Source organism: Bison bison, unplaced genomic scaffold, assembly GCF_000754665.1.
Source record: "Bison bison bison isolate TAMUID 2011002044 unplaced genomic scaffold, Bison_UMD1.0 scf7180017864105, whole genome shotgun sequence".
Taxonomy (NCBI): Eukaryota; Metazoa; Chordata; class Mammalia; order Artiodactyla; family Bovidae; genus Bison; species Bison bison.
In genome coordinates, this window is record NW_011494677.1 from 10,379,628 (window position 1) to 10,406,169 (window position 26,542).

General features: G+C 43.3%; 1 protein-coding gene across 2 annotated transcripts in view; it reads left to right on the forward strand.

Moving 5' to 3' along the window:
- The first annotated feature begins 17 nt into the window (after window positions 1-17).
- The window catches only part of KIAA1456 (KIAA1456 ortholog), a 68,706-nt gene continuing 42,181 nt past the window's right edge, over window positions 18-26,542 (forward strand). The window contains exons 1-2 of one of the 2 annotated variants that reach the window (XM_010838827.1): window positions 18-407; window positions 22,575-22,837. The gene's annotated coding sequence lies outside the window, so the exon portion shown is untranslated. The remainder of the gene's footprint in view (window positions 408-22,574; window positions 22,838-26,542) is intronic. The other variant, XM_010838828.1, reaches the window with a different exon arrangement.

Below are 26,542 nucleotides of genomic sequence, written 5' to 3' on the forward strand. Positions count from 1 at the left end.
TGGAACTATTCGGTTTCGTAGTGCTGCCCGCCCCCATACCTCGCGGCCAGGACCAGCGACCGTGGCGTTGACCGTGGTCCGCAGAGGTGGGAGGCGGGGAGCCTCCCTTCCACCCTAGCTGGGCCGGCCCCGCTCCTGCCCTCCCCGCCTGGATCCGGAGGAGGGGGCGCGACAGGTCGCCTCCCGCGCTTTAGGGCGCCCGCGTCCCGGGTCTGACCGCCTGGGGTGAGTGCCTGCTCTTCCGCTGTCATTCCAGTCGCCGAGGGTGACCTGCTTACCTTGAAAACTTAGACGTGATCCGAACAGCGAAGCCTGACGTGCAGGAAGGGACTGCGGGGATGGGCTTCGGATGTGACAGCGGATAAATCAGAACCCGGAGCTGCAGGAGACCTGTTTCGTATCTAAAGGTGAAAAGTAATTTGTGTTTTCCTGGAGTACATGTGTATCTTTCCCTTTAGAAGCTATCACTTGGGAATTGATTTTTAACTAGCTTGAGGCAATAAACGAACATAACTTGAGGCCAGAAAGTTTGTCAGGGAATATTTTTTAGTTGATCTGGAAAAACTTATTGAAATAGTCCAAGCTGATGTCAAAAATACAGTTTAAGAAAGAATATCAAAACGGGATTGGCAGAATTTGTGTAGTATTTGCTCTAAATGTCCTTACATATTATTTGAGTTCTTCGTGATAAACATTCTAAGCGTGCGATGCATAGAAACAGGGTACGGTTGTGAACAACTACAGCACAGATGAATCTTTATATTGGTATGTCTGCATGCATTTAAATGTACACGGAGTATTTCCTGGGGGCGAAAAGCTAGAACACAGCTATGTCATTTGAGTTTAAGGTTACTGGCAATAATACAGGTTAACAGTTGGCTTTTAACTCCTTGTTTAAGGAGTTGAAGTACTATTATTCATGTGACTCATTAGCACAGCGAATCCTTGACATTTCTGACTGATGACCGGTTAATCTGTCTTGAAGTTTAGGAAGGAACAATTGTAGGTTTTTCTGTCCTGATGCCCGGCTGGAAACGCAGTATGAAGGAGTCTCCAGGGATGGTGAGGGCTGCTCTAGAGTAGCTCAGAGGGAAAGATCATTTGAAGAGAATGAAAGCGACTCCCTGGTGGCCCCTGATTGCCCATAACTTCTTTTAAAGTGGACCTTGACAGGTTGGAAAGGATCTCCTCACCAAGGAAACTGCTCCAGAGAACTGCTTTCTTAATGCATTCGGTCAGGTTTGAGAGGCGGGTTCTCTATAGACCCTTCTCTTAGTTCAAAAGAAATCCTTTTTCTAGGAAGATTCAATTAATGAAATGATGTTCTTTGGAAATACTTTGTCCTTTTGTGTGTCTGTCTTCGTATAGCAAAAGCATCAAGGTTTTAATAAGATTTTACTTACTGGAGGGATGGGAAATGAAAAATGCTATGTTCTCATGGTTAACTCTGCCTTAAAGCAGAGGGGCAGTGGTGGGGGGAGGGGTGCTTTCCCAATACATCTTAACCCTCTGTGTACCTATATCTTCTAAAGCCAAATCCTAAGGGGATTAACAGGACTGTAAAGAAGGTATTAATACTTTCAGTATTTCTGATAGGTGGATACGGGGATATTTATATGCATTCCACTTGTAAAGAATTCACATGCGCCTTTAGAGAACGTGTGTCCAGAATCTGAGACACATTATGATGGACAATTATCAGCACTACCTCGAGGAAGGCAGAGGGCCAGACAAGCTTGGCAATAAACAGGACCTCCGTGCTGAGGAAGAAATGCAACTAAATCCTGTGTTTACTGCATGTTGATGTTCCGATTCGTATTTTAAATGGGAGCTGAATCAGCTCTCACTGTGATTTAGCCCTTCTATGAAGTATCGTTGCGATTAAGCTGTCAGCACTTGCCTGTGCAGTCTTATGCTTTTAAGCGTAGATAAATTTGGACGCGTTCTGAGGAGAGTGGTAGGAAGGGATGAAGACTGTGTGGTGATTTACTTAAAGACAGACAGAAGGAACTAAATATGGAGGCTGATTCTGGTGCAGCTTGGTTGGTGGTCAGGCTGGAAGTGTGGGTGTGCTAATCGACCCACCGAACGTCCCTTCGCCTGTGTGATTCTCCTTTCTTGATGTCATCACACAGCCTGAACCTCTAGCTAAGAAGTGTCCTAGAGGAGTTGCACCATTCACTTTGGGTACTCACTTTCCAAACAGAGAAACACTTGGAGTTTGAGCTCCATCACCTGGACTGAATTGCCACATTTCCTCATCTGTGAAATGGGAATAATATTTCGTAACTAAGGTGGTGCGTGCATGCATGCTAAGTTGCTTCAGTGGTGTCTGCCTCTTTGCAACCCTATGGACTGTAGCCCGTCAAGCTCCTCTGTCTGTGGGATTCTCCAGGCAAGAATACTGGAGTGGGTTGCCATGCCCTCTCCTGGGGATCTTCCCGACCCAGGGATCAAACCTGCATCTCTTATGTCTCCTGCAATGGCAGGTGGGTTCTTTAGCACTAGCGCTACCTGGGAAGCCCAACTAAGGTGGTAGTCGGGAGCAAATGGAATAACTGGTGTAAAATGCACATTGTGAGCTGTCTTACAAGAAAGAGAAATGGGTTAAATCTCATCTCCTAGGGCTGCAGAGGGGTTGCTGTGTAATTGATGGTAGAACTCAATATTTGGGTGACTCATTCTCCTGTCCTGGTTAACTTATTATACTTTTGTACAATACACTACAGGGTACAATAGACTCTTAGTAATCAGTGTTTGGGGGAGAATTAGAGGCTTATACTGTCAAGCCTGTATCTCCTCCCCCATGGACAGACCACCGGCTTATCTAGCTGAACGAAGTTATGTGTGGTGATTCTGAGAGGTAATGATGAGATAGCAGGGAGAGGAAGGAGATGAAATTCTAAAATCAAATTTAAATCTTTTATAAACTAGCTTCTGTTAATGCCATTAAAGTGTGGTTCTCATAAAACGATAAGAGTCCATAGTTTTCCCCTGGGCAGGTACATACTTAGAAATGGAGTAGCTGGGGCTGAAGCAGCAATATGACTCATGCAGGGTTTTATTTGTTGAGCATCCCTAAGTCACCTGAGACACCATGCTAAAGCCTTCAGGATGCAAGAAAAGCAGATGTATCCCCTCCTGGAAGCATGGCTGCTGGTACTACACAGGTAAACCTATCGTTATACCTGTGCTGAGTGCTATGCAGGAAACACGTCAAGGGAGGAGACAGGGAATTTGACCCGTGGAGGGAGGGAGGTCAGGAACGTGTGCTTTAGGAAGTGATATTGGGGTTGGGAAGGATTAAAGCCCAGTGAACAACACCTGCAGAGACTCTGTGCGCTTCCTGTGTGCAGGTTTCCTGATGAGGAGAGAGGGAGCAGCAGAGAGAACAGATATCTTTGCCGAGGGGGGGCAGTGGTGTGGGAGCGGGGCTTGAACAGCAAGCTGGGCTGGGAGACATGCTTGCTTTTCTTTTACATTAAGAATTACATCTCCATAGAATCTTAATTGTTTTGTGTAAACAGCTTAGGATTTGTTTTTCTTACAGATCACTCTACTGAATTATAAAAAACATACTGACAATCTTTTTTTTTTAAGCTGCCCAGAGCCTAAGCCAATATTTACCATAATTGACTAGTTTGTCAACTCTTTGCATTATTAACTGTCTGACTTTAAAGCCATCTGGATTCATTTCCTTTTTAAAAATCTAATAGATTTTTGTTTAGAATACATATTTTGTATATTTTCAGCTGCATGCATGCGGGCTCAGTCATGTCCAACTCCTTGCAATTCCATGGACTCTAATTTCCAGCTACTAGACTTCTTTTTATCTATCTATCAAGAGAAAGAACACTATGTATAGATGGACTTGCCAGGTGGCGCTAGTGGTAAAGAAGCTGCCTGCCAGGGCAGGAGATTTGAGATATGGTTTCTATCCCTGGATCTGGAAGATCCCCTGGAAGAGGACACGGTAACCCACTCCAATATTCTTGCCTGGAGAATATATGGACAGAGGAGCCCAGCGGGCTTCAGTCCATGGCGTCACAAAGAGCTGGACACGACTGAAGTGACTTAGCACGCACACGTGTATAGGATAGCTGGAAATAAACAAAATATATGTATTTATCCAGTTTGAATCTACCTATTCAAGAGCTGATGGATTCACTTGATTTCTCCTGTGGAAAGCGCCCCTGCATCTGCATCTGAGACCCCGTGAGCCCAGCTCTGTGACACTAACAGGTCGGACTGGGCAGTGCCACCCAGGCCAGGTCACGTGAGGAAGCTGGCAGAGAACTGTCACCAGTGCCTGGTTTTATTTGGTTTTTTATTTCCTCTTCTCTTCTCTCTTCCCTTCTTTTTCCTTCCTCTCTCCCCTCTTGTTATTTTTCCTTTCATGTTTTTCTTTTTTCCTTTTTCTCCAAAATGTCTCATGACTATTTCTAAGCCTTTATGCTGTGGCCTCATCCTTGGGCCCTAAGAGTGGTGCCCAGATTTGGGGAGTTCTTGGTGGCAGGGCCTGTGACTTCTCCCTGGTCCTTAAGGAGTCACTGTGGAGGTCATTTTCCCTTTCGTGGTTCTCTCCAGGCTTTACCTGCTGTCCTGGGCACTGAAGGCTGTCCTCTTTCCTTTCTCTTGTTTTAATGTCATGGTGCAGATAAGAGAAACTATCCCAGCTATTTTAAGCAGAAAGGGGTTTCATATGGGAAGTAGGTGCTCACAGGAAGGCTGGAAGGAAAGGCTGCTGCTGCTTAGAGAGGAGAGGCTGCAGGCTGGACTGGAGGGGTGAGCCCCAGAGAGCTCCACGGAACTGGTGTCCTAGGGTTGCTGCCATCATCGCCCAAGTCCGGAGGCTGGAAATTGGAGCTGCTGCCTGAGCTGCTGACATCAGAGCTCACTCTCTGAGCTGTGTTCAGTGATCAGAGAAGCTGCTACAAAGCACCACTCCACGCAGGAAGCTAGTAACAGAACCTGGTTACCAAGGACAGAAGCAGAACATCTTCCTTAGACACCGTCTACCTCGCTTCTCATCCAGGTCCTCTCACTTGGCAGAACCTAAGCTGTGCCCAGAACCCTGGCTGCAAGGGACTCTGGGAAATGTAGCTGATGGTTCTCCAGCCTAGAGACAGAGGAAGGCACACCTGGAGGAGACCAGAATGGATGCTGTGTGACACTCCATTTCCAAAGCTTACTGGAAACAGATTTCATCAGAGACTTAGCTAGAATATTTTATTCAAAGCAGAGAGATGATATATTGTAAGAATCAAAAAAGGATCCAGTTGCTAACCAATTTGCATTTCAAGCAGATGGATGTTACAGTCATTACAGATGAAATTGCTAGAAAAAGCATCAAGCAAATAAATCACTAAAATTCCTAAGGACCTACCCTTTCCTGTGGTGGTTCTATTTGAATATGAAATAATCTTCTTTTGTTTCTGTTTTGTAATTGAGGTAAAATATCAAGAAAATGATTTTTAAAAGCTCCTCCCCACTCAAGTTCCAGAAAGCCTATCTACTTAATGAATAGCAACACAAAGGAGGAACTAGGGTTTGATCAGGGATATAATAGCTTCTGGAAGACTGGTTCTTTCATTAAATGAATTATCTGTATGGCTGTGTTTCTATTGAATCTTTCTTTGCTCTGGAACTTTAATTTTTTTTTTCCTTAGAGGATTAAATAGAGAAATGTCCTGTTAATTGGAGATTAAAATAAGAGTATGCTTGAATTCACTCTAATTACTTATTTCATACTCTAAGTCTTGTCAGATTTTTTTTTTTGAGTTATTAAAGTAAATATGATTGAAAGTGAAAGTCACTCAATCATGTCCAACTCTTTGTGACCCCATGAACTTATATACAGTCCATGGAATTCTCCAGGCAAGAATACTGGAGTGGGTAGCCTTTCCCTTCTTCAGGGAATCTTCCCAACCCAGGGATCAAACCCAGGTCTCCCACATTGCTGGAAGATTCTTTACCAGCTGAGCCACAAGGAAAGCCCAAGAATACTGGAGTGGGTAGCCTATCCCTTCTCCAACAGATCTTCCCAACCCAGGAATTGAACTGGGGCCTCCTGCATTGCAGGCAGATTCTTCATCAACTGAGCTATCAGGGAAACCCTGATTTGAAGATCAAATATGATTCGTCTTTATAATTCCTAAGTAACACATTATCATTTATTTGTACTCAGAAATTATATTATCACATCTAGGAATTAAGTCTTGATTATTGAATGAAATCATTTTATATTTGCTTCTGATATTTGAACCTTAAAATTAGAGAAGAGTAGCTGAGGGAGATGGAGTTACTTAGTGAATTTGTTAGTCTAATACATATATAATTTCTAATTGATTTTCATGTCTCAAAAGGTGAGAGTTCATTCAGAGATCTGCTCTGGTAGGTAATGAAAGAATTTAAATGCAGAATTATAAACGCTGCCTGGGATAAACCACACTATCATATTATACATCCAGTGGTGACAGCAAGAGTTTAGCCACTTGGCCCCACGTCACCATAAATAAACACATCAAAATAAAAACAGTACTCTTTCTCTGTAAACGCAGCTTCAGGACAAATGCATTCTCTTCCACAGTGAGCCCCCATCTAAGCCCATTTAGAGTATATTCTCAGGGAGGAGCTGGTTGAATCTAACCTTAATCGGATTCACTGTGAGGAACAGTAAGTGGTATTCACCTTTGTAAGTTACAGTAACACACAAATGACCTAATTCCAGCTTTCCCCCACCCTCCTCTTTTTCTCTCTCATTCCTATTTGAGTAAATATTCAAGAGAAAAACCTGGTTTTTTCCTCCCTCTGGGCTATAAGCATGATGAGTTCTTGTCTAGCTATATGGAGCTTAAAGATTAAGTTGTAGGACACAACTCTGTTGTTTTTTTTTTAAGATTGAAAATCAAAATGGTCTTTTGATTTGCCAAGTGTATTATAGAGCAGAAGAACATCCAAGTCTTAAATCACTGGTTAGATCACTGACGTGCCAAATTGAATCAGGGATGTGGGAAGAGAGACCATGGGGTTGTGATACATTTTTTAAGGCAAAATTTATATGACACACCCACAACTAACATCATACTAAACATTGAAAACGGAAGGCTGTCCCTCTGAGATCAGGAACAAGGATGCACACTCTCACCACACTTATTCAACATGGTATTTAAGAGAATTAGGCAAGAAAAATAAATAAAAAGCATCCAAATTGAAAAGGAAGAACTGTCACTATTTGAAGATGACATGATTTTATATATAGAAAATCCTAATGACCCCACCACAAACTATTAGAAATAATAAACTATTAGAAGTAAAGCCTCAGGGTGCAAAGTCAATACATAAAATTGGATTTTGCATTTCTATACACTAGTAACAAACTAATATTAGTATTATGTGCTGCCAAAGTGCACACTAACAACACACTAGCAGAAAGAGAAATTGAGAAAACAATCCCATTTATAGTCACAACAAAAAGAATAATATCATCTAGGAATAAATTTAATCAAGGAAGTGAAAGACTTGTACCCTGAAAACTATAAGACATTACTGAAAGAAATCAAAAGAAGACAAAAAAACCCTGAAAGATATTAGATGCTCAAGGATTGGAAGAATTAAAATTGTTAAAATTTACATATTATCTAAAACAATCTACAGGTTAAGTTCAATACCTATCAAAATTTCAACATTTTTCATAGAAATAGAACCAAAACCCCTTAAATGTATTTAGAGCCACAAAAGATCCCATATAAGCAATCCTGAGAAGAAAAGAGTAAAGCTGGGTTTGATTTTAAATTATACTATAAAATTATACTGCCTGACTTTAAATTATACTATAGAAACATAGTAGTAAAAACAGCATGGTATTGGCAGAAAAATAGACACACAGATCAATGGAACAGAATTGAGAGCCCAGAAAGAAACCTACACACATATGGACAATTAATTTATGGCAAAAGAGCAAAGAACATACAAGGAGAAAGGATAGTCTCTTCAATAAACGTTCTTGGAAAAACCGGACAGCCACATGCAAAAGAATGAAATCATACTAGTCTTAAACCATACACAAATAGAAACTCAAATTGGATTAAAGACTTGATGTAAGACCTGAAACCATACACCTACTAGAAGAAAACACAGGCAGTATTCTCTTTGCAGTTGGTCTTAGTAATGTCTTTCTGGACATGTCTCCTCAGGCAAGGGGAACAAAATCAGCCATGAAACAAATGGGACGACATGAAACTAAGAAGCCTCTTCCCAGCAGGAGGAACCAGTAACAAAATGAAAAGACAGCCTAACAAGAGGGAGAAGATATTTGCATATCGTGTATCAAGTAAGGGGTTAATATCTAAACAAAATACCAAAAACTTCTACAACTCAACAATAAAAAGCCAGACAACCCAATTAAAACACAGGCAGAGGAGCTGAACAGACATTCTCCCAGAGAAGACATGCAGATGGCCAAGAGGCACATGACAATATATTTAATATCACAAATTATCAGGGAAATGCAAATCAAAGCCACAATGAGGTATCACCTCATGGCGATTAGAATGCTGCTGCTAAGTCGCTTCAGTCGTGTCCGACTCTGTGAGACCCCATAGACGGCAGCCCACCAGGCTCCCCCATCCCTGGGATTCTCCAGGCAAGAACACTGCCATTTCCTTCTCCAATGCATGAAAATGAAAAGTGAAAGTGAAGTTGCTCAGTCATGTCCGACTCTAGCGACCCCATGGACTGCAGCCTACCAGGCTCCTCCGTCCATGGGATTTTCCAGGCAACAGTACTGGAGTGGGGTGCCATTGCCTTCTCCGGGCCATTAGAATGGCTATTACCAAAAACACAAGAAATAGCAAGTGTTGGAAAGGCTGTGGAGAAAAGGAAGCCCACATATACTGTTGGTGGGAATGTAAACCAGTGCAATCACTTACAGAAAACAATATGAAGATCCTTCAAAAAATTAAGAATAGAACTACCATATGATCCAGTAATTCCACTCCTGGATATTTATTTAAAGAAACAAAAACACTAATTATAAAAGATATATACACCATCACGTTCATTGTACTACTTACAACGGCTAATACATGGAAACAAAGGCCCACTCTGTCTATGGATGGATGGACAAAGAAGATGTGGTTTATGTACACAACAGAATATCGCTTAGCCATAAAAAGATGCAATCTTCCATTTACTACAACACTGACCTTGAACATATTATGGTAAGTGGAATAAGTCAGATGGAGAAAGACAAATACCATGTATTTTCACTCTTACGTGGAATATAGAACAAAACAAAATAAACGAACAAACCAAAATTTAAAAACCACAAACAAACATACAGGTACAGAGAACAGAGAAGTGGTTATGGAGTGGGTGATGGGAAACTAAACTTTTAGCGGTGAGCACACTGCAGTGTAGACAGAAGTCAAAATATAATGCTGCACACGTGCAATGTATATAATGTTACAAACCAGGATTACCTCAATTAAAAAAAAAAAGAGGCTTTTAGTGTTTAAAGAAGTAAAGAGTTCGTGAGAATGGAGGGCTGCTTTTGGTACTTCAGTCATTGTTCGGCAAGTAATCAGTAATTTTTTTTTAAATGTGAAGAGGGCCATCAAGGAAAGGGGAACCTCATTCTGATCAAGGGTTTCATTCCTATGACCACACGAAATTGAATTCAATTCCAAGAATTGGCTTGGAAGCAGATTTTACCCCAGAACCTCTAGCTGACAGCTCACCCTGGCTGATTATCTTGGTCTCAGTCTTAACCATAGTCGGAGCGGAAAACTCAGGCATGTTGTGCCAAATACCTAACCAACAGAGTTATGAGCAAATAAATAAGTGTTGTTTTAAATTAAAAAATAAAAATACTGGAGACTGTAGCATTCTCCGGGACACCGTGTTTATAATTAGAGTGATTCTAGAAAATGCAGGCATGTTCTAAATGTTAAGACGTTTTAAAACGAAGATGGCAATACAATGATTTATGCGATCACAAAATAGAACCAGGGTGATCATGTGACTTACTGTTCAACCTGGGGCACTTCTGAGAGCAAAGAGCGGGGGCACTGCGGGCAGATGGTATTATATTGTGCTTCATTTTATTCCACTTTGTGGATTTTGTCTTGCCTACAAATTGAAGGTTGGAAGTAGCCCTGCATCGAGCAAGTCTATCAGTGCCATTTCTCCAACACCATGTGTTCACCTTGTGTCACTTTTTGGTAATTCTCACACTATTTCACACTTTTTCATTGTTATTATATTTGCTATGTTGATCTGTGATCAGTGATCTTTGATGTTAACTACTGCAAAAAGATTAAGACTCACTGAACGCTGAGATGACAGTTGGCATTTTTAGCAATAAAGTATTTTTTAATTAAGGTACATACATTTTTTATACATAATGCTGTCGCACACTTATAGACTACAGTATATTACAAACATAACTTTTATTGTAACGGGAACCAAAATTTCACGTTCTTCACTTTATTGCCATATTTGCTTTATTGCGGTGGTCTGGAACCGAACCCACAGTATTTTCAAGGTCTGCCTGTATTAATGAGTGCCCTGGGGAAAAGAAGCTTGGGTGGGGACTGCCCCAGCAAGCCTGGACTTAAGATCTCACCCAAGATTAAGTGTTGTGTAGCATTATTGCATTAATTGTAATAGTGACTTTCATAAAACTTACCATTTTAACCATTTTTAAGTCTGTAATTCATGGCATTAAGTACGTTCATACTGCTGTGCAATCATCATCATTCATCTCCAGAATGTTTATCATCTTACAAAGCTGAAACTACACCTATTAAACAGCAACTCCCCATTTACCTCTCCTCCCAGCTCCTGGCAACCACTGTTTCTACTTCCTGTTTCTATGAGTTTGACTACTCTGCTGCTGCTGCTGCTAAGTCGCTTCAGTCATATCCGACTCTGTGCAACCCCATAGACGGCAGCCCACCAGGCTCCTCCGTCCCTGGGATTCTCCAGGCAAGAACACTGGAGTGGGTTGCCATTTCCTTCTCCAATGCAGGAAAGGGAAAAGTGAAAGTGAAGTCGCTCAGTCGTGTCCAACTCTTAGTGACCCCATGGACTGCAGCCCACCAGGCTCCTCCGTCCATGGGATTTTCCAGGCAAGAGTACTGGAGTGGGGTGCCACTGAGTACTCTAGGTACCTTATATTAGTGGGATCACACAGTATTTGTCCTTGTGTGACTGCCTTATTTCACTTAGCAAAATATACATTGATGCTGTGGCATATATCAGAGTTGTACTTCTATTTAAGGCTGAATAGTATTTTTCTGTGGGTTTCCCTGTGGCTCGGTGGTACAGAATCTGCCTGCCAATGCAGGAGATGTGTGTTCGATTCCTGGGTTGGAAGATCTCCTGGAGGAGGAAATGGCAACCCTCTCCAGTATTCTTGCCTGGAGAATCCAACAGACAGGAGTCTGGAGGTCCATGGGGTGGCAATAGAGTTGGACACGGCTGAGCGACTAAACAACACAAGTATTCTTCTGTAGGTATATACACATTATGTTAATTCATTCATGTCTAAGTGGATACTTGAGTCGCTTCCACCTTTGGCAGCTGTGAATAATGCTGCTATGGACTTGGGTGTGCAAATCTCTCCACAAGCGCTTGCTTCCAGTTCTTTGGGGTATATATCCACCATATCGATTTTTAAATGAGTTAAAAATGGAAGGGGAAAAGAACATTATTTCCCGTCAGGATCTTTTTCATTATACTTCTCCAGCATCACACTTTGTTGGGCGGAAGTCCAGCACTGTCTCTGCAGAATTCATCAGAGAAAGGAATCTGGGATCATCTAAACAAGCTGCCTGCTGATAAAAGCACCCAGGGTCTCGAAGTCCATCCTCACACAAGGAAGCTAGCTCTTCTGTCATAACGCGCTGACCACAGATGTTTTTAAGAGAAAAGGCGTGGCATCTAGAATGGAGTCAGGGAATAGCCTCCAGAAGCATAAAGAACCAGGGGATCAACAGCATGAGATCAAACACGTGACCAAAAACATAACACAGGGGACATGAACTTCCTGGAAACAGGCAACAAACCAACAGCCACCTGTTGGCTTGGAAGGTGAGATGAAAGGAGACAGGTAGCAGAATGTGGTCCTTCTACATAAAGAGAAAAATATGCTTCCTTTGGCCGTGGAAGTAGGTAATAATGTCAAGTTAGGGGGCTTGGGATGGACATGTACACATTGCTTTATTTAAAATGTATAACCAACAAGGTCCCACTGTATAGCACATGGAATTCTGCTCAATGTTATGTGGCAGCCTGGATGGGAGGGACGTTTAGGGGTCAAGGGACACATGTAAATGTAAGCCTGCATTCCTTTGCTGCTCACCTGAAACCATCACAACATTATTAATCAGCCATGTGCTGTGCTTAGTCACTCAGTCGTGTCCAACTCTTTGAGACCCCATGGACTGTAGCCCACCAGGCTCCTCTACCCATGGGGATTCTCCAGCCAAGAATACTAGCCGAGTGGGTAACCTATCTCTACTCCAGGGGATCTTCCCAACCCAGGAATTGAACCAGGATCTCCTACATTGCAGGTGGATTCTTTACCAGCTGAGCTCCCAGGGAAGCCCTGATTCATCACCTATACCCCAATACAAAATAAGGAAGTTAAAAAAAAAACCAAAAAACCCAATGCATCTGATCGCAACTTATTAGTCCCTTTATGGAAATTGTTGTTATTTACTCCCTCAGTCATGTCTTGACTCTTTTGAGACCCCATGGACTCTAGCCCACCAGGCTCCTTTGTCTTGGGGGTTCTCCATATAAGAATCCTGGAGTAGATTGCCATTTCCTCCTCCAGGGGATCTTCCTGACCCAGGGATCAAACCCGCGTCTCCTGCACTGGCAGGGAGATTCTTTACCGTCTGAGCCACCAGGGAAGACCTTTATGGAAATAGAAGCATTAAAATATGACCCTTCATTTGAAAATTTTTAACTTGGTTTCCATTGGGGGTTTATAGATCTGGACAGTAATACTGACATGTCTGGAACAAACAAGAAATTGCCACATTTGCTGGGTGGGAATTGCTCCCTCTCTTGAAGTCTCATTGGCAGATACCAGCCTTCTGTGGACTCAACCAAGAAATCTTATTCATCTGTAATAGCAGACTTGAAGAAACTTAATAAACTTTTGGTGATCAGTAGTAACTGAGCTTCAGAAAATACATCTACAGAAGTTACCTTCCAGCCAGAGATGATAGTTGAGAGCCCAACAGGTGTTAAGGAGCATTGAGAAAAGAAGACTCAAAGTGAATATCTCATGGGCACCAAAAATGAACAGCATCCACAAGTCGGCTTGCATTAGACCGCACTTGTATTGCTGAGTACCAAAAAATTATCAGGCAAATCCACACAAAAACCTGCACACACATGTTTATAACGCAAACATCCCAAATTCACAAATAATCCAGAAGTCCTCCAATAGGTGGATGGATAAACTGTTCATACAGTGCTATACTAGTCATAGTTGCTGCTGTCGTTTTTTTTTTTTTTTTTTTTTGGCTGCATCATGCACAACTTCCCTGACCAGGAATCAAACCCACGCTCCTTCCATTGGTGGTGTGGAGTCTTAACCACTGGGCCACCAGGGAAGTCCTGGAATATTATTCCATGATGAAGATATCTATGGAGCTACAGAAAGACATGGAGAAGGAACTTTAAGTGCATAATTGCTAAGTCAATAAACCAGGCTGAAAAGGCTAAATTCTATATATAATCCCAATTTTTTGACATCTGGGAACAACTACAAAGACAGTAAAAAGATCAGGGGTTTTTGGTGGGGAAAAAGAAGTGAATTAAGTGGACACAGAGGGTTTATGGCAGTGAAACTATTCTGCATGGTGTGTGGGTAATTGTGGATACATGACATTTGCATGTGGCAAAACCCACAGTACACAACAATACAAACTGTGAAGTCTACTACCTACTATGGACACTTATTAATAATAATGCATCACGATTTGCTCATCAGTTGTAGCCAAAGTTCCACACCAATGCATGCTGTTAATTTTTAAATTACCTAAATATTAAAAGAAATGTATTAATAGGTACTTCATGTGCTAGAGAAATGTAGACAATGTTACCTTCAGTAGGCCAGGAAATGGCATGTCAGGGAACATGGCTCAATTGAGGGAAATTAATAAATGAGAGCATTGCTGTCATTCCAGGCCCAGCTGAAACATTTCACAAGTGGCACTCACCCTAGGCACTGACATTTCACCCAAGCTCTTAGGAGATGAGGAGGATGTACTCAGTGAGACTTCTGAGCAAACTACTTCTTGCCATCCAGTTGAATATGGGTTAAAGAGTAGGACCAGAGCCCAGAGAATCCACTGACAGACAGGCCTGAAACCAGAGAAAAGGTTGCTTTTGAAGCTGTTAAGGCCATTCATCATCAAGGCCCTCCAACCTTCTACCATTAATTTTTCCTCCTGCAGACACTGCCTGGATTCTCCACTCTGGCTTTCCTTTGCAGGAAGCTCTTGAGGCTTTGCATCTAGTTGGCAGAAATGCAGACCTACCTTTTCTTGTTTTGCGAGCCAAGAATGTTATATTCCCACATGACCATGAAAAATTGGGCCAGACAATCTGCCATTCCCTTAAAAAAGCTACACAGACACACGTGCACATTCCTATGTATGCAGGAGATGTTTAAACCTCCAAGTGGAATGTTCAGCCAGATATTTTTAAAGTCATTTATGTTAGGTAATCTGTCTATTTTACTTGTTAAACTTTAGGCCTTTTGAGATGCAGTGGAAGTATGCGCATACAGGAGATGTTTATTCTCATTAAGATGATTATATTTTGGATATGTTGATGGTTTTATGTATAACATACCACTTTAGGATGACAGCAAATGTTCAGAAAGCAGAAGTTACTAGGAATCCCACTGTAAGTGCTGTTAAAAACAGAAAACTGCATTGTAGGCAAGGTACACCCTGTGGACTCAACTGTCAAGTTACAAACTTTTAACCACATAGTTTGCTGCTCTGAATGATACCCAGGGTTTTGTGTATTATGATTTGTCCTTTAAAAAAAAGGAAATTGAAGGATAATGGAATAATTTTTAAAATGAAGGAAAACTATGTATTTCGACACAGAAAATTTTCTTACAGGTAATAGTAATCATTAAAGCATTTATTCAGGTTATTGAATACTTTGTGTATCAATTACTTTAGTTAAAGCTGTGACTACTTTAGTTATATCTTGGATTTGTTTATTTAAACTAGACCACAGTATGGCAGGGTAGACCCCTGCACTTGCAGAATTAGTACAGGAAGGTTTTAGTCATTCAGAAACATATAGTTTTCTTTTATTTACACATTGGCTCTCAAGTATTTATAATGGCGTGCATTCTCACTGTGACCCAGAGCTTAAATAAACTTCACTCCACAGCTGACATTTCCCTCGCCTGACCATGCCAGCATCATGGTCTTCCCTTACCATCCTTACATCCTGCAGCCATTTCCTTTCAAGTCTTCCTTAGCATCCTGAACCCTTCACTTGAGCAGCACTGAACTGAGGCTTCATGTTGGAAAGATGACCAGTGGCTTCAGAAAGAATATATTCTAGTCCACATACTAACAGTGAATTCCCCAAGTCCCAGCAAAATGACCATCCTATGGAACTCAACCATAGTTTCTCTCCAGGATGGTGTTTCTCTGAAACCGAGCGATGGAAACAGGTGGCAGGATGACCCAAGAGACCTTGGTGATGGAGTGTGTCACACGGCAGCCAGGCTGCGATGGGTTGAGAGGAGACTGGAGGACAAGCAGACAGGTGGGATTCATGGACCCCTCTTGAAAAGGAAGGAGGAAGACAAGGGTAAAGCTTGAGAGCAGAGGCAGGGCCTGGCAGGGCTTGCCTTGTGTGTGGCTTTGTGTTTCTGTTTAAGCAGAGGGGGCTCCGTGTGTCTGCTGGCCGAGGAGAGGAGGCCATGGGCAAAAGCCAAAGGCCGGGACAGAAAGAGCGGTGAATGAGGCTGATGTCCCCGTAAAGACGGGATCCATGGAGGAGAGAGGCCAGCCTTGGTGAGGAGTCTGAGGATTCTGAAACAAAAGGGATGCATGAGACTGTGGAGCAAAAAGATGGAAATGGAAGAGGTCCGTCTGCATTTTCTTAGTGAAGTCGGGGCAGAGTTAGCCTGAAAAGGCACTGTTCTGTCAATATCCCTGACTGCCCAGGGAATTAAGATCCTGATGTAAACAATCAAAGTGAAAGCTTTGGTTTCATATCCATTTGCCCCCATCTGACCCTAGTTTTTTCGTGCATGAGCTGTGCAATGTCTCATTTTCTAACAGTTTAGGAGGCCATCAAACAAAGACCTGATGAGGAAAGTACACTACCGCTTGGCCCTTCTAAGGAAAAGCCTACTTTTAAAAACTCAAGTCATTATTGTCCTTTTTGGGCTATTATTTAAAAACTATTTATCAAAAACATTGTATTTCATCTTTATTTTTCAATATTTCACATGTCCACGTCATTGGAATTGTACATCTTGGGGGGCTTCCCAGGTGGCTCAGTGGTAAAGAATCCACTGCAAAGCAGGAGCCGAAGGAGACGCGGGTTTGATCCCTGGGCCGGGAAGATGCCCTGGAGGAGGAAATGACCACCCATTCCAGTATTCGTGCCTGGAGAATCCCATGGACAGAGGAGCCTGGCAGGCTACAGTCCATGGGGTCGCAGAGCTGGACACCACTGAGTACGAGTGAGTGAGTTCCCATTCATGACAGACACATCATTGCCTTTCCTGGTAAAATAAGTGTGTGTGTCACAAAATAGTGTCTTAGCATGGGCTGGCATGACCAAGTACCACAGACAGGGTGGCTTAAACAATAGAAATATGTTTTCCCACAAGGTTCCACCTGGTCTGGTTTCTGGTGAGAGCTCCCTTCTTGCTGGCTTGCAGACAGCCTCCTTCTCCCTGTGTCATTATCTGACCTTCCTTCTGTGTGCACGTGGAGAGAGACCTCTCTGGTGTCTCTACCCTGCTGGATCAGGACCATACTCTTATGACTTAATTTCATCTTAATTACACCCTGATAGGCCCCCTCCAAGGAGAAGGCAATGGCACCCCACTCTACTACTCTTGCCTGGAAAATCCCATGGACGGAGGAGCCTGGTAGGCTGCAGTCCATGGGGTCACTAAGAGTCGGACACGACTGAGCGACTTCACTTTCACTTTTCTCTTTTCATGCACTGGAGAAGGAAATGGCAACCCACTCCAGTATTCTTGCCTGGAGAATCCCAGGGACGATGGAGCCTGGTGGGCTGCTGTCTATGGGGTCGCACAGAGTCGGACACGACTGAAGCGACTTAGCATAGCATAGTATAGCATAGGCCCCCTCCAAATACAGCCACATGGAGAGTCAGAGCTTTAACATGTGAATCCTGCAGGAGACATGGACATTCCGTCCATGAAGATGGCACCCTGGATTCCATTAAGTGCTTACCACCATCACCAAGATATCCTGCCATCAGTGCTTTATGTTAAATCTTCTGTCTTACTTAATTTTTAATTTAGAATCAAATTGTATTTGTTTATTTTTTTAAAGTAAATTATGATGAAACTGTGAAGGGTACAAATGGTATTTATAGTTTTCAATTAGAAATAATAAACAGAGCTTCCTTATAGGCTTACTGCTGAAGAAACCAACATTGTCATAAAATGGAATATGAAAACTGAAAAAACTAAACTTTCCAAAACAGTCTGGTTTATTCTGGGCACAGACTTAATAACTCTTGCTGCTAGGAGAAGTACAATTTACTGCCATAGGAAAGCTGAAAATGTCAAACATATTGTTATAAAATACAATGCAAGCTGCCTGCAAATTAGACGTTTTTTTCTTTTTTTTTCAACTGGCATATTTCCTCCTTCTGTGCGGCTTTTATAGCTGTGGCCCTCGCTTTGAATTGAATGCTTCAGCGTGTGATGTAAACATTCAAACCCCGTCACGCACTGGCTGGTTTTCAGAGGTGAGGGCTGCTGCACACAACAGAGGGCATTGCAAGGTCTGAGCTATTAAGAAGGAGCTCAGTAGAAATGAGACAGAACTAGCACTGACATGAACGCACAGCCAGGAGCTGAGGTCAGCGAGCTCTGGGTAAAAAAAAACGAAGTTTGACAATCAGAGGACCGGCGCCCAAGGACTGAGCAGGAGGCAGTAAGCCTTTCTTAGCCCCCAGATCGTAACACAGAACCAACACAGTACAGATGTCATCAAACTGGTTCATCTAAAACACATGCCTCTAATGACCCAAATGTTTTTTTCTTCCTGTTTTAGGTAGGCTTCCAACAGGTTTAGTTGTTTGATCTCTCTTAAACGCCAAGCCAATGAAGAGCAGCAAATTAGAAAGGAGGAGAGAGAGAGTGAAAAGTGCCCACAGCAGTGCAGGGCAGAGAAACAGTCAAGATGCCACTCAGTGTAAATGCAGAGGCTCTGTTAGCATCGCTGGATGCTGGAGGGCACTGCTGCTCTACTATGAACCTGAAAGGGAAAGTCGATCAGTCATCTCCAGCTCTCTGCGACCCCATGGACTGTATAGTCCATGGAATTCTCCAGGCCAGAATACTGGAGTGGGTAGCCTTTCTCTTCCCCAGGGGAATCTTCCCAACCCAGGGATCGAACCCAGATCTCCCGCATTGCAGGCGGATTCTTTACCAGTTAAGCCACAAGGGAAGCCCAAGAATTCTGGAGCGGGTAGCCTATCTCTTCTCCAGAGGATCTTCCCGACCCAGGAATCAAACCAAGGTCTCCTGCACTGCAGGCGGATTCTTTACAAATGCATTATGTAGTCTCTTTAGAAAGATATAATGGAATTCCCTGGTGGTCCAGTGGCTAGGACTCCATGCTTTCACTGCTGAGGGCATGGGCTCAATCCCTGGTCAGGGAACTAAATTGTGGGGAAGCTGTGGGGAATGGCCAAAAAGAAAAAAAACATAAAAAGTACGTGGCATATTAGAAATATTTCCCCAGAAGTGATTAAATAAACAATATCTTGGTAACAAAAAGGATCAACCTCAGATACTTCTAATGTTCAACTATATGACCCAGGTTTTGGTTTTTTTTTAATTAAAATTGGTCTAAATTTTGAATTCAGTTCAGTTCAGTTTCTCAGTTGTGTCCGACTCTTTGAGACCTCATGGACTGCAGCACGCCAGGCTTCCCTTGTCCATCACCAACTCCCAGAGCTTACTCAAACTCATGTCCATCAAGTCGGTGATGCTATCCAACCATCTCATCCTCTGTCGTCCCCTTCTCCTCCTGCCTTCAATCTTTCCCAGCATCAGGGTCTTTTCCAGTGAGTCAGTTCTTTGCATCAGGTAGCCAAAGTATTGGAGCTTCTGCATCAGTCCTTCCAATGAATATTCAGGACTGATTTCCTTTAGGATGGACTGGTTGGATCTCCTTGCAGTCCAAGGGACTCTCAAGAGTCTTTTCCATCACCACAGTTCAAAAGTATCAGTTCTTCGGCGCTCAGCTTTCTTTATAATCCAATGCTCACATCCACACATGAGTACTGGAAAAACCATACCTTTGACTAGATAGACCTTTGTTGGCAAAGTAATGTCTCTGCTTTTTAATACGCTGTCTCAGTTGGTCATAGCTATTCTTTCAAGGAGCAAGAGTCGTTTATTTTCATGGCTCAGTCACCATCTGCAGTGATTTTGGAGCCCAAGAAAATACTGTCACTGTTTCCATTGTTTCCCCATCTATTTGCCATGAAGTGATGGGACCAGATGCCATGGTCTTAGTTTTTTGAATGTTGAGTTTTAAGCCAGTTTTTTTCACTCTTCTTTTTCACTTTGATCAAGAGACTCTAGTTCCTCTTTACTTTTGGCCGTAAGAGTGGTGTCATCTGCATATCTGAGGTTATTGATATTCCTCCTGGCAATCTTGATTCCAGCTTGTGCTTCATCCAGTCGGGCATTTTACATGATGCATATAAGTTAAAAAAGCAGGGTGACAATATACAGCCTTGAAGTACACCTTTCCCAATTTGGAACCAATCTGTTGTTCCATGTCCAGTTCTAACTGTTGCTTCTTGACCTGCATACAGATTTCTCAGGAGGCACGTAAGGTGGTCTGGTATTCTCATCTCTTTGAGAATTTTCCACAGTTTGTTGTGATCCACACAGTCAAAGGCTTTGACGTAGAAAATAAAGCAGAAGTAGATGTTTTTCTGGAACTCTCTCGCTTTTTTGATGACCCCTGGCAATTTGATCTCTGGTTCCTCTGCCTTTCTAAATCCAGCTTGAACATCTGGAAGTTCTCGTTTCACATACTGTTGAAGCCTCACTCAGAGAATTTTGAGCATTACTTGGCTAGTGTGTGAGATGAGTGTAATTGTGCAGTAGTTTGAACATTCTTTGGCATTGCCTTTCTTTGGGATTGGAATGAAAATGGACCTTTTCCAGTCCTGGGGCCACTGCTTAGTTTTCCAAGTTTTCTGGCATATTGAGTGCAGCGCCTTCACAGCATCATGTTTTAGGACTTGAAATAGCTCAGCTGGAATTCCATCACCTCCACTAGCATTGTTTGTAGTGATGCTTCCTAAGGCCCACTTAACTTCAGACTCCAGGATGTCTGGCTCTAGGTGAGTGATCATAGCATTGTGGTTATCTGGGTCATTAAGATCTTTTTTGTATACTTCTTCTGTGTATTCTTACCACCTTTTCTTAATATCTTCTGCTTCTGTTTGGAGTTCAGTACCTGTCTATTTAGCACAGGACTTCGCAGACCAGTACAGGAGCTGGCTGGCACATGCTCATACCACCACCCTCCCAGAGGAGGAGCAAGACAGACGCAGGAGATCAGAGAGGCTAGGCTTCTAGAAACAGGTCCCGTTGGAGGTGGGCAGAGCCTGTGTGCCCTGGAGTTGGCCCAAGGGGAGGCGCATGGCAGGGGAGGGGAAGCCGACCACCTCACTTCCCCAGCTCAGAGGAGCAAAAAATAGAGGTTACGATATTACTCGTTCACCTTTTTCAGTGTCCCTTTCAAGTTTTACATTATGTGATTATAATTCAAAGGTATTTTAGGGTCAGGTAGCATAACACTGGCTAATTCTTCTGAGTTATGGGAAGTATAAGTGACAAGATGCTAGGTAGCACGAAAATTAATTTTTTCACAGTCCACAGAAGAATTGGGTTGATAAGCAGAAATGTTCTATGGATTTCGTGTGCAAATTCTGTTTAACTCTAGGGCACAAGGTAAGTCACTTCCTATATTTGTTTTCTCTCTGAAATAATCATCTAAAGGTATGCCCAGGGCCCCAAACTCTTGTCAGTTAAATTAAATACTAATGTGTTAGGCAAAAGCCAACAAGGGTGGTGCAAAACGCCATCCGAGACTTTAGGAAAACATATTCCATGATGGCACAGACAGCAGCAGAGCGAAAACTTAGGAATTCAGGGCTTCAAAACCATGTTGTTACCTCCTGCTCCATCTTAGCACTTCCACACACAGACAGACCCTCCGCAGACCTCAGGAAGTCAGAGGGACAATGGCAAACATTTGCTTACCCCAGTGGCTCTTCCTGTGGAGTTGACATGAAAATGACTTCCTCTGTTGGCATGTGACCAATTCAAGCTCTCTCCCTTTAGATTATTTTGAACATTTTGCCCCTACTGAGCTAAACCTTCCTAATTAAAGCCGCTCTTTAACACTCATAATTTCTAGGGAAGGCAAATTCTCCTGAATTTTCCATGTTTCTTGTTAAGAATGAAAGCTGTCCCTCCCACAGTAGAATTACAATCACTAATCAACTTAGAAAGCCAGACCAATGCTGAACACATTTTTAGAACACTGTCTTTCTAAAATAGAAAGTAGTGAATGTCCATATGAACGCAATAACTGGGAGTACGCTATTAGCAAATGATGAATTTCTATTAAAGCACTGTTGCAAGTTTTACCATTGTCACTACCATTGTCAGGCTGAATGACCTTGTGATACAGTTTCTAAAAAGAGATACCACCATAGATGAATTTCCGTTTTAAATGAGATGCTACCCAGATCATAAAGACACTCATGCTAAGGGACTATACAGGTCTGCAGAATTATGTGCCTTTCCTGGGATGTGGCCTGTTTTATAAAGATGAGGTCAGAAGGGGAACAAAGTGGGCAGAGATTCCTGATTTCTATTCCTTTCATCTAGAAAGCCACGGGCTTCTTTGGAATTGCCAGAAAAGAAGAATTTTCCTTCTTGAACAAACGCTGATCCTTTAGCAATTTCTGATATATTTGTCATAAAGAGCTACTGCAGTGCTCTTAATTACTAGAATCTCCTCATGCTCTCTGAGATCTGGGTGTTTATGGCATGCAGTCAGAGTGAGAGGAATCCTGTCAGGGAATCAGTCACCAGGAACCCGGGTGATGTTCTGATGTGAGACCTGGAGTCCCTATTGCCGGGATGTTCCGTCGCCCCCTCTGGGAGGGATCAACCCTCAGGGTGAGGAGCCGAGGCAGCCCAGAGGGTTCAGCTCTGAGTTGCTCACGGGAGGCACCAGCAAGACACCCCCACCTCTCCACAGGTATTTTCCAATCCAACAATGTCAGCTAATTACGAGAAGAGCCAAGCCGTGATGAACAGACGACATGCCCTGTATTAACTACTCTGGCCTGGCCTGAGCAGCGTCACAGAGAGATGCAACCGACCTGCTGTCCTTCAGAAGCCATCGAAGAGGCATCTCTTCCTCAGACACCTGCGAGAGCCGGAGTCCCTCCCGTCACGGTTACACCCAGGCTTCTGTCCTGGGCTGGGACAGAGCTGCCTGCTTCTGTGTTCACATGGCTTGTGAGTCCACTGTCCTGTGTTGTGTTACTTATATATATAAACACATACACATATGTATACACATGTGTGTATATACACAATATGTATATGTACGTGTGTGTGTGTATATGTTTGGTTGGGGGGGGGAGAGAGAGAGAATTATTTGAGATCCCAGGCTCCCTCACTGATAGTGAGCCCCCCTGATGATCACTACAACACTACTCGGTTTTCTTCCAGGAATGAAAACTATGTTTTCTTACTCATATACATTTTGTACACATACACATTGTATTTCACCTCTGTGAACAAAAATGTAGAAACAATCTTCTCTGGGTATCTGTGACTTCATCTTAGATATAAAACAACAACAACAGGCAAATTTACTCTGTTCACTTTTGTAGACATGTGCTGTCATTAACGGAGAAGGCAATGGCACCCCACTCCAGTACTCTTGCCTGGAAAATCCCATGGACGGAGGAGCCTGGTGGGCTGCAGTCCATGGGGTCGCTAAAGAGTCAAGACACGACTGAGCGACTTCACTTTCACTTTTCACTTTCATGCATTGGAGAAGGAAATGGCAGCCCACTCCAGTGTTCTTGCCTGGAGAATCCCAGGGACGGGGGAGCCTAGTGGGCTGCCGTCTATGGGGTCGCGCAGAGTTGGACACGACTGAAGCCACTTAGCAGCAGCAGCAGCAGCTGTCCTTAAACAGACCAGTCTGTTCTTTCCCTGTCCTTGAACTTTTGACTCCGTGATGTCTTTTACATAAGCCTGTTTTTCCTCTGTTCTGTTTCTAAAGTAGCATTAGACCAACTTTTATGTTGCACTGTTCTCCAGTTACACAGAACCGTAAAAAGAGAATGGTTATGGCAGGTGCACACTACTCTGTATTGTAGCATTATTCCAGTTCCTTCCATGGGCCATTATTCCAGTCCACTGCATGGATGATTTTCCAGTTCCATTCATGGACCATTATCCCGGTTCATTCTGTGGACCATTTTCCAGTTCCTTCTGTGGATCATTATTCTGGTTCATTCTCATGGCTCCATGGATGCAGGGTTCCCTCCCGTGAGCCTGTGTCCTTGCTCAGAGTCAGGCTGGTGCGTTCTGGGCTGTCTGATCGATTTAAATGTCAGGGAAAAAGAAGAGCTGGCTGCTCTGACCTGGTCTCTGTTGAGCTTTTGCAATGTATTCCGAGTGTCAGATGTTTCATGCAGCTTTCAATATTAACACTGCTCCGCAGATTAGGGTCTTAAAGATATCCAAACAAGTTTAAAACGTATGAGCTACAGAAAATTAGAATTTCATCTGGACCTGGAAATAGGAATTGGCACCAAAGCTTTTTATTCGACTGTCAGTCACTTAACACTTTGCCAGGCTCCGTCTATGGAAAGGATACGCCTGAGGACAGTGATGAGAAGAAATTCAAGTCTGGGATAGAGTCTCAAGGCTTGAAAGTTCTCTTGTGCTCTTGGGATGGTAAAGCACTCTTCTATCTGAAGAATCAAGAGTCTTAAATGAAGGAAGGCACTTTACAAATGACTTATACATTTTTATATCAAAGATGAAGTCACAGATACCCAGAGGGGCTAAGCGACGTGCCAAGTGACTCGTCACAGCAGTGACGATGTGAGCCTATGTGGTCACCAATAGTTATTTTTTCATCACGTCAAAATTCCCTGAGTTCTCCTTTGGAAGTCTTTTATTTGTGAAGTGTAACTACTGGTGTTTCGGTTTTCAAACTGTATTTTATCGACTGAATGAATGTAAAGGAAGAGCACCCTCGTGTGTCTCCTCTGCTCTCACACCGCTTCACTGTGGGTCCCCAGACGTAGAGCCTTCCCACACATCAGGCACCTCTGCTACACAGATGGGCATCCTACAATTTAACTCAATCCTGACACCACCCACCTGAGCCAGACTCGGACACACAAGATAGGGCTCAGTCCCACAAGACGGCCACCCTCCTTCCCACCACACACACTTGAGATGTCACTGGCAAGTCAGGTTGTCATCTGTGCTCTGACCACTGGTTATCAATTGGTGGTTCCCATGACCCCTTACTCAGATTAATTTGTTGGAGTGGCTCACAGAACTCAGGACAACATTTTACTTACTGGGTGACCAGCTTGTCTCTCAAAAGGCGTAACTCAGGAAGAGCCAGATGGACGGCATGCACAGGGCGGGATGTGGACCTTTCAAGGCCCCAAGCTTCTGCCCTTGGAGCTTAGAGCGTGACACCCTCCTGACACGTGGACGGGTTTCTGTCCACCAACACGGAAGCTCTCCAAATCCTATCCTTTGGAGTCCTTACGGAGGAGTGATTGATTAAATCCTTGGCCCTTGGTGTCTGAACTCTCTGGAGGGCTGAGGCGTAGGCCGCTAGGTCCAACTCTCTAATCACATGGTCCCCCAGGCAACCAGCATCATCCTTAGGGACTTTCCAAAGGTCACCTCATTAACGGAAACTCTGGTGTGGTTGAAAGGGGCTTGTTATTTATTAATAACAAAAGACTCCCATTTCACCTTTATGCTCTGGAACTGTTTCAGGAACTGAGAAAAAAACACATAACAAAAGATGCCTCTAAGGCTTTCATACAGGAAATTATAAGGGTTTAGAAGCTCTGGGCAAGAAACAGTGGCGAATACATATTTCTTAGTATAAATCACAGTATCACCTCGACTGACTACTTATGGATAACATGCCCCAAAAGCACAAGAAAAATATGGAGAAACCCCCACTGAGTGAAATCATTAAACAAGAGAATGGGGCGGGGGGACATAAAATGGATACTGCTACAATTTCAGAAAGAGGTTTGCAAATTCCAGCTACTTATTTTCCCCCTGGAGATATCTGCATGTATATTTATATATTACAAGCACATTTTCATGACTAGAATTATTCTGGTTTTTTATATTCAAATTAAATATTTCCTGTTCATTTATTTAATGAAGACGATATGGGTGCCTGCTCTGTGCCTGCATTCACAGGGTGTATAGCTCACTGAACCAAAAACAGCTGATTTCATGGTGCTTACAAACTAGTTAAAGCAGATAGGCAATACGCAACTGTAGCAGGTTGTTGAAATGGAACACACTCTCTTGTTTTCATTTCTTGCACAGAAGTGCAGGAATACAGTAATATTGGTCAATATGCTGTCAGGAAAACAGAAACCTCACCAGTTACGTTAACAGAGAGAATTTAATGCAAGGAGATGGTTAAACAGACATTAGAGGATCAAAAGTCATAGGGGCAGGACGGTAAAAGCAACTGAATTGCCACCCTGCATTGGCGGAATCAAGAAAAGAGAGTGGGCTTTTCAAAACCTGGAGGGTTAGAGGAGGGGCCCCTAGAGCAGCAACCAGACGCCGGGGACTAGAGAGGGTCTATGGAGGTAGGACCCAGAGTCTGGGAAGCTGGCACTGGCCAGCTAGTGCTGTTTCCTCAAGAGCCCAGACAGGGGGCCCTGAGGGTCTGGGAGCAGATCTCCTGGCCTGGGCGCTGCCTGGCATGGAGGGGTCTCTCAGGGGTAGGCAAAGGGCTGAGGTTTGGAGAGCGCAAAAGAGCTGGGGACTGACTGCTCCCAGAAACAAATGGTCTGCCAGGGCACAGGACTGTTGCCAGGTGACACTCACAGGAACAGGAAGCAACCTGAAAGAGGCTGGTCCCCCTCCTTCCTCTCACCTCCAGGACTCGCTTTGGTGTAGTGTGTCCTGGGTACAAAG